Below are 6,151 nucleotides of genomic sequence, written 5' to 3'. Positions count from 1 at the left end.
TGAAACACATCCTACCTAGAAAACACAGAGGAATAAGTAGGTCTTGAACTGAAGACCCATCTGAAATGTTTTCAAGGCTAGAAAGTGAGAAGCAAGGCATGGAATCAGGGCCATCTCATGTGAGAGCTGTGGCTCAGTGTTGGACCAAATCCATGACTGTTACGAGTTATCCTGGCTCCCCAGGCTGTTCAAGCACAGCAGTTTCCACAGAGTGAGAGTGCCAGTCACCGGCACTCTGGTTTGGGGTCTGCTAACCAAAATGCAGGCCTGGGACTGGATAATTTCAACAAACTCAGATGCACAGCTCACTGTACAGTTGGAAAGGTCTATGTGCCGTGCCCACCTCCTGTTGTTTCTGCCACCTGTTTGGGCAGAAGCAACAAAATAGGTTTTGTGTGTGTGCCTGTGTGTATTGCATAATTCACCATCTAAACAGAATCCGGAACATTTGGATGACGGCCTGCCCCACATTTGCTTGGTGGAGCTGGAGAGGCATGCCAAGAGCAGCATCAACAGCTGGTGGCCCAGGATGCTCCGACCCCCAGGCTGGAGACACAGTCCAGAGACTGTACAAGCAAAAAGGGTCCTGTTTTGTTTAAGTCAGCTCTGTAGGCAGCTGAGGTTCGCAGCAGTGAAAGCAAAGCGAGAGGTTGCTTTCAGCCCAGATACAGACCACCTCTCCCACCAAAGCTCTGCAGGTCATTCATTCCTTGCAGCATTTAATTTTGGTGGTGACTGGGAATCATTTCACAAGTCACTCCTGTTGTACAGGGGGAAGCTCAGCTGAACAACACCTGAGAGCAGTGAGGTAAGGACTTGTAGTGTTTTCTGCAAAACTGTAAATGTTCTTTTGCCTTTCAGTGCTGCTTGGAGCCCAAGATTTCATTTGAGCTGGTATAATATATACTTGCATCATTAACAATTACCAGTCATTGTTCCATTTGGATTTCTCTTGCTAATTAGATTCACTCCGACAGTCTGTATGGCCCATACACACAACCCCAAAATAGGATATCTTCCCACAGTGAACAGAATGGAATATGAATAATCAGTTTAATAATTGTATTTGACTTAGCTTCTCAACACCAACATGTTAATCAAGAGCTTGCCAGGGCTTCCTGGTGGGAGAGTCCTGCTCTGCTCCCGACTGTTCTCACGAGAGGAGCCGGAGCATGCCTGACTGCTTTGCCAAGGCTGCAAATGGCGTGTGGGTCTTACACAATCATTGTGAGCCACCACTTTTCATTCTTGCAGTTTTGCATGGGCACCCAGCTTTTCTCTGTCTCACTTACTGTTCTCTCACATTCTTGCCTTTCTCTCTCACCCCTCTCTTTAGAAATGCAGCAGTGATGGAGATAATATTAGCTCCTAGAGGAGCTGAAAGAATTCTGGAATGTAACCTTGCAGTCCCTCTGCAAAAGACCTTACAGCCCCGAGCACTTCTTCTCCCCTTGCTGACCTGAGTACTGGGGCAACAAACCTGGGCTGGAAACCATTTCTTGGCCACTTGCTGGGCCGTGTCTGACAGCTCACTACAACAGCCCCTCTCCCAGTGCATCTCAGCAAAGACAACGATGTAGCTTCCAGACCCAGGCTGCTCCATGTCTGACTGGCCTGAGGCACAGCCAGAGGGTCAGGTTGTGCTCGTACCTCTTTGGTTAGGCTTCACCTGCGGCCCTCCTGCAAATTCCCTTCTCCACAACACATGTATGAAAACTCAAGTAAATGCTAGGCATAGCATGAGATAGTTGGTTGCTTTGGCTATGAATCATGCAGACAGGCACTTGTTTTTATTCATTTTTTCATTGCTTTTCCAAGCTTAAAGGAAAAACATTAAAACAAAAGTAATTGCATGCCACTGCAACTGCTCCTCACAGAATGCCACTGTCAGTTGGACCCCTGATGCTACAGCTCAGCTGCCAGGGACTGGCGGTGGAAGAGCTGGCAGCTCCCAGGACAGAGAGTGGAATGTGGCTCCATGAACAAAATTCATTTGGTACCAAAGCACTGGGAGGCACCACTGAGCTTTTCTCTTTCCCCCACCCTACCCCCATTTATGCTTCTTGTTCCAGGGGCTGCTTTTGACCTTAATCCAAAGAAAATAGATGTGGATATGCTAGTGGTTGGCAATAACTGGGGGCTGGCCTTAGGCTGGAATGGGGAGCACTTGGATACTTGTGACAGCAGAAGGGTGCCTGTTTCATCAAACTCCATCCCCATCACCACATGCATGCGCTCCAGTAACTCCCCAGGAGAATGGCCTCCTGGGAAAGAGGGTCTCTGGTCTCCCTTGCAGATCTTCTCCGCTGCTCTGCTGTTAATACATCTTTCCCAAAAAAAAAAGGGTAGGAAGGAAGGAGTGTTGATCTGGGCACTAATATTTTGTCTTCTTAGTTGGAAATAGATGCAACATCAGAATCAAGGTGGCAGCACACAACTCCCCTGTGAGTACCTAATGCTGATTTTTCTTTTTCCTCTGTTCTTTTCCCAACTGATTCACTCTCTGTTAATAGCAAAAGCCACCTCTGACATCAGTTTTCACCTGCATGACTCTTTGTCTTTTACTTGAATGTCACCCTCCTTTTATTACAGCCATTCTCCAGGTGCCCTGCTCATCCTGCCTGGCCTGCAAACCACCTCCGTGCCAGCAGTGCCTCATGGCTTTGTGCAGCACATTTCATCAGCACAATGCTCACATGGGCCAGAAGCATGCCATTAACGCAAACAGTGAAACAAAATTGGTCCCAAAACTCCTATTTGAAGAACTCTCACAGACAACTTCTCCTAACCTGAGATCTCCAGCCTCAGCACGCATTGTCTCATCCTCTTACCAACAACACAATTTCGCTAATAATTTATTTTGTCTCCAGCAACATCAGTGGTTTCTCACTTGACATCACAGCAAATACATTAAAGTAGTCTAGATAAAGGAAATCTGGCAGATATCACCTGTCTGGAAAAATATATGTTTTATCAAAGAGAACCATCAGGTTAGTCTGGCAGGATGTGCCTTTAGTTGCATTTCATCCAATTTTTGATGTGCCTTTGCATTTTTAATTAACCTTCAAGGCATGTTCCAAGGCCCTGCATACCAGTGAGGTCAGAGTTACAAGGGTGCCGATGGTTGGCTGGATTATTTTTTAACCCTGCACAAATGAACACATTGTAATGGATATCCTGCAGTCACGGGGTCCCTCTCTGACTTGGCAGATCTATAAAAACAGTTGCTAGCAGACGTGCTACCTCTCATGCTGGTCTTTCCAGAAGTCCTGGACAGGCATGACCTGCCTTCCCGAGAGGAACACCGCCTGCTCTTTGAGCACGGTAACAATTCTATTTCCATATCCCTGTTCCCATTAACATTAGCCTTCTTTTACCCCTAGGATTTGTCTTCCTTAAACCAGAGCAGTCATAAAATACTCCTTTGATTGCAGGCCATGCCTAAATTATCTTTAATATCATTTACTGCACAACAGTCTGACTTTGCTTTTCTTCCTTTCTTACACTGAAGAAGTTTTCCCCCATTTTTTTCTGGAATGCTTTGCAAGTTTCAGTTCAGGTTTGTTTCTGATGCTTACACTTAATATTTTTTGGCTTCTAAATGATAAAGTCATCTTTCTACAAGGCTCTCCAGGATTAACCAGAGAACTGAGCAACCCAGTCATGTGGAGCGAGCAGGCGGGGTGCAGGATGCCTCACCTCCACACCCCTGTCTGTGCCTCCCCTGCACAGAAGCCTCCACTTTCTCCACTCAAGACAGCTTTGCTGAGGAACGTTGCCTCACTTGTCAGCTTGCCCACTGGCAAACTGAGCCTCAGACGCACACATATTTGTGTTTGTTCTCCCTATTTGCTTCAAACAGGGAGAGCTACTTAGTTCAAAGCTCTGCTCTGTGACTAGATCTCTAGTAACTTAATTGCACACCAAAACAACATCGTTTTGTATGACTTCACTGATGAAGATGTTTGTTGTCAAATCCAAGGGTATCTGGGCCTTACCATTGCTAGCTTGAAGCATCATTGAGTAATGGAGACTCCTCAGATTGCCAAAGCACTGAACAAAGATATCAATAATTTCCAAAAGAGTTTTTATCTCAGCCAAAAACACAAACAGCAGCTAAAGGTGTCAAGAGAAAGTGTACTGTGACCCTGCAGCTTTGTTCCTGCTGAGTTTCAGAGGTCATGGGACCATCAGAAATGTAAAAGCTACTCAGCAAAACATTGCCACAAATTTCTTTGCTAGTGAATTTGTGCTTATCATCCTGAGGTGTTCTAACATGTCAGAAAATGCTCCTCACTACCTGAAGAACAGCAGCAGGCTAAGTCCAAAGGGTATTGGAGAAGGTTTTGCTTGACTGTTCTCTCCAGTGCAGACGAGTGTGTGTTTGCACCCTCTGCACAAAGGACTGTCTGGCCTTGACTGCATGAGGTTGGGATAAGTGTCAACAGTGATTCTTTCAAGATCTGCTCTTAATTTCATCTGTCCTCATCAAGTACTGCTGTCCTCCAAATCCTGTTGGATGTGTCAGCCTAGCAGTAAAAGAAAACATCTTCTCCTCTCAGGAGCAGACACATTACAAGTGCTGTCATGTAGAATTTCATAGAATCATAAAATGGTTTGGGCTGGAAGGGACCTTAGAGAATATCTTGTTCCAACCCTCTTCCATGGCTGGGGACACCTTCCACTAGACCAGATTACTCACAGCCCATCCAGCCTGGTCTTGGACACTTCCAGGATGGTGTTTCCACTTCTCTGGGCACCTGTTCCAGTGTCTCATCACCCTCACAATGAAGAATTTCTTCCTGGTATCTAATCTAAACCTGTCCTCTTTCAGTTCAAAGCCATTACCCTTTGTCCTTTTAATTCATGTCCTTGAAAAAGATCTCTTGTAACACCTTTTAGGCACTGGAAGGTCCTGTAAGGTCTCCCCAGAGCCTCTGCTTCTCCAAACTGAACAATTCAAACTCTCTCAGCCTGTCTCCACGGGAGATGTGCTCCAGCCCTCCGGTCATCAAACTATACAAGGACTGAAAAAGTGAAGTCAGTCCATGCATCCTACAGCACACCCTATGGGGTGCTATAGGACACCAGTCACATAAAACATCTGAGATGTTCCCATCTGAATCCAAGCCTTAGCAGAGATACCCTGGCATGGCTGCTCCACAGCTCTCATTCCGCACTCAGCAGCAGGATGCGAAACAACAATTACATTGTGAAATGTCATGGGTCTACTGGGAAGCAAAAACACATCAATATTGTCTCCTGGTTGCATTGAGCCATGATGATTTTGCTTGACTGCATGCCTGGATGAAACAACAGAGAACACAGAGATGGGGCCAGAGCTTGCATGTGCACTAGTTTATCTTCCTGCCTTTCCAGTGCACCCATCGCAGCAGCGTCTGGGTGATAAGTGTGTCTCTTTGCAAAACAGGAAGACCGTGGGCTGGCTGGCTTCTCTGATGAGCTATAAATTACAGGGGTTTACCTGGCTGTCAGCCTCGCTGTGCACTAGGTAAGGCAGGCGTTAATGCAGGGTGCTGCGGTGGCCGGCGATAGGATAATTACTGTTATTGCATTAGGAGAGGATAGCTGGGACTTAAGAGCCGGAGGGAAAAAGAGTCCCAGAAATTGGAGCACTGAAGGCATTGCTAGCTCCGTGCACACAAAGGCGACCGACCTATAAATAATCTGACCTCTTTGTTCCAGTAAAATGGCACAAGAATTAAGACCCCAGTTCAGGAAGAAACTTAAAATGCATGACTAAACTCGGCATAGCTGAGCAGACCTATTGACATGCCGGGGGCCCGAAGGCATTTCTGCTCTGTGAGCCTTTGTGCTCACCTGTGAGAGTGGCTGCCGGAGGTGTCCCGCTGGCAGAGCTGCTTTCCAGGGGCTGTGGGGGGCCAGCTTAATTACTGCAGGTAAAGGAGCAAAAGCACCCTGTCAAATTTCGAGTGGGACTTCTCAATAGTCTCTAGTCTTCCTCTGCTTTCTAAGTTACAGCTAAAGAAAGAGACCTCTGTTGACTTCAGTTACCTGATAGTAGCTGGCAATTTGAAAATTAAAGGCTGACATGTAGAGCAAAAATATGAAGTGTTAGAACATGAGTCTAACAAATGTAGCCCTGAAATATTCCAGTAAAACAAACACA

The sequence above is a fragment of the Taeniopygia guttata genome, chromosome 3 (genome assembly GCF_048771995.1).
Source record: "Taeniopygia guttata chromosome 3, bTaeGut7.mat, whole genome shotgun sequence".
NCBI lineage: Eukaryota > Metazoa > Chordata > Aves > Passeriformes > Estrildidae > Taeniopygia > Taeniopygia guttata.
Note: the sequence above shows the minus strand (reverse complement) of the source record.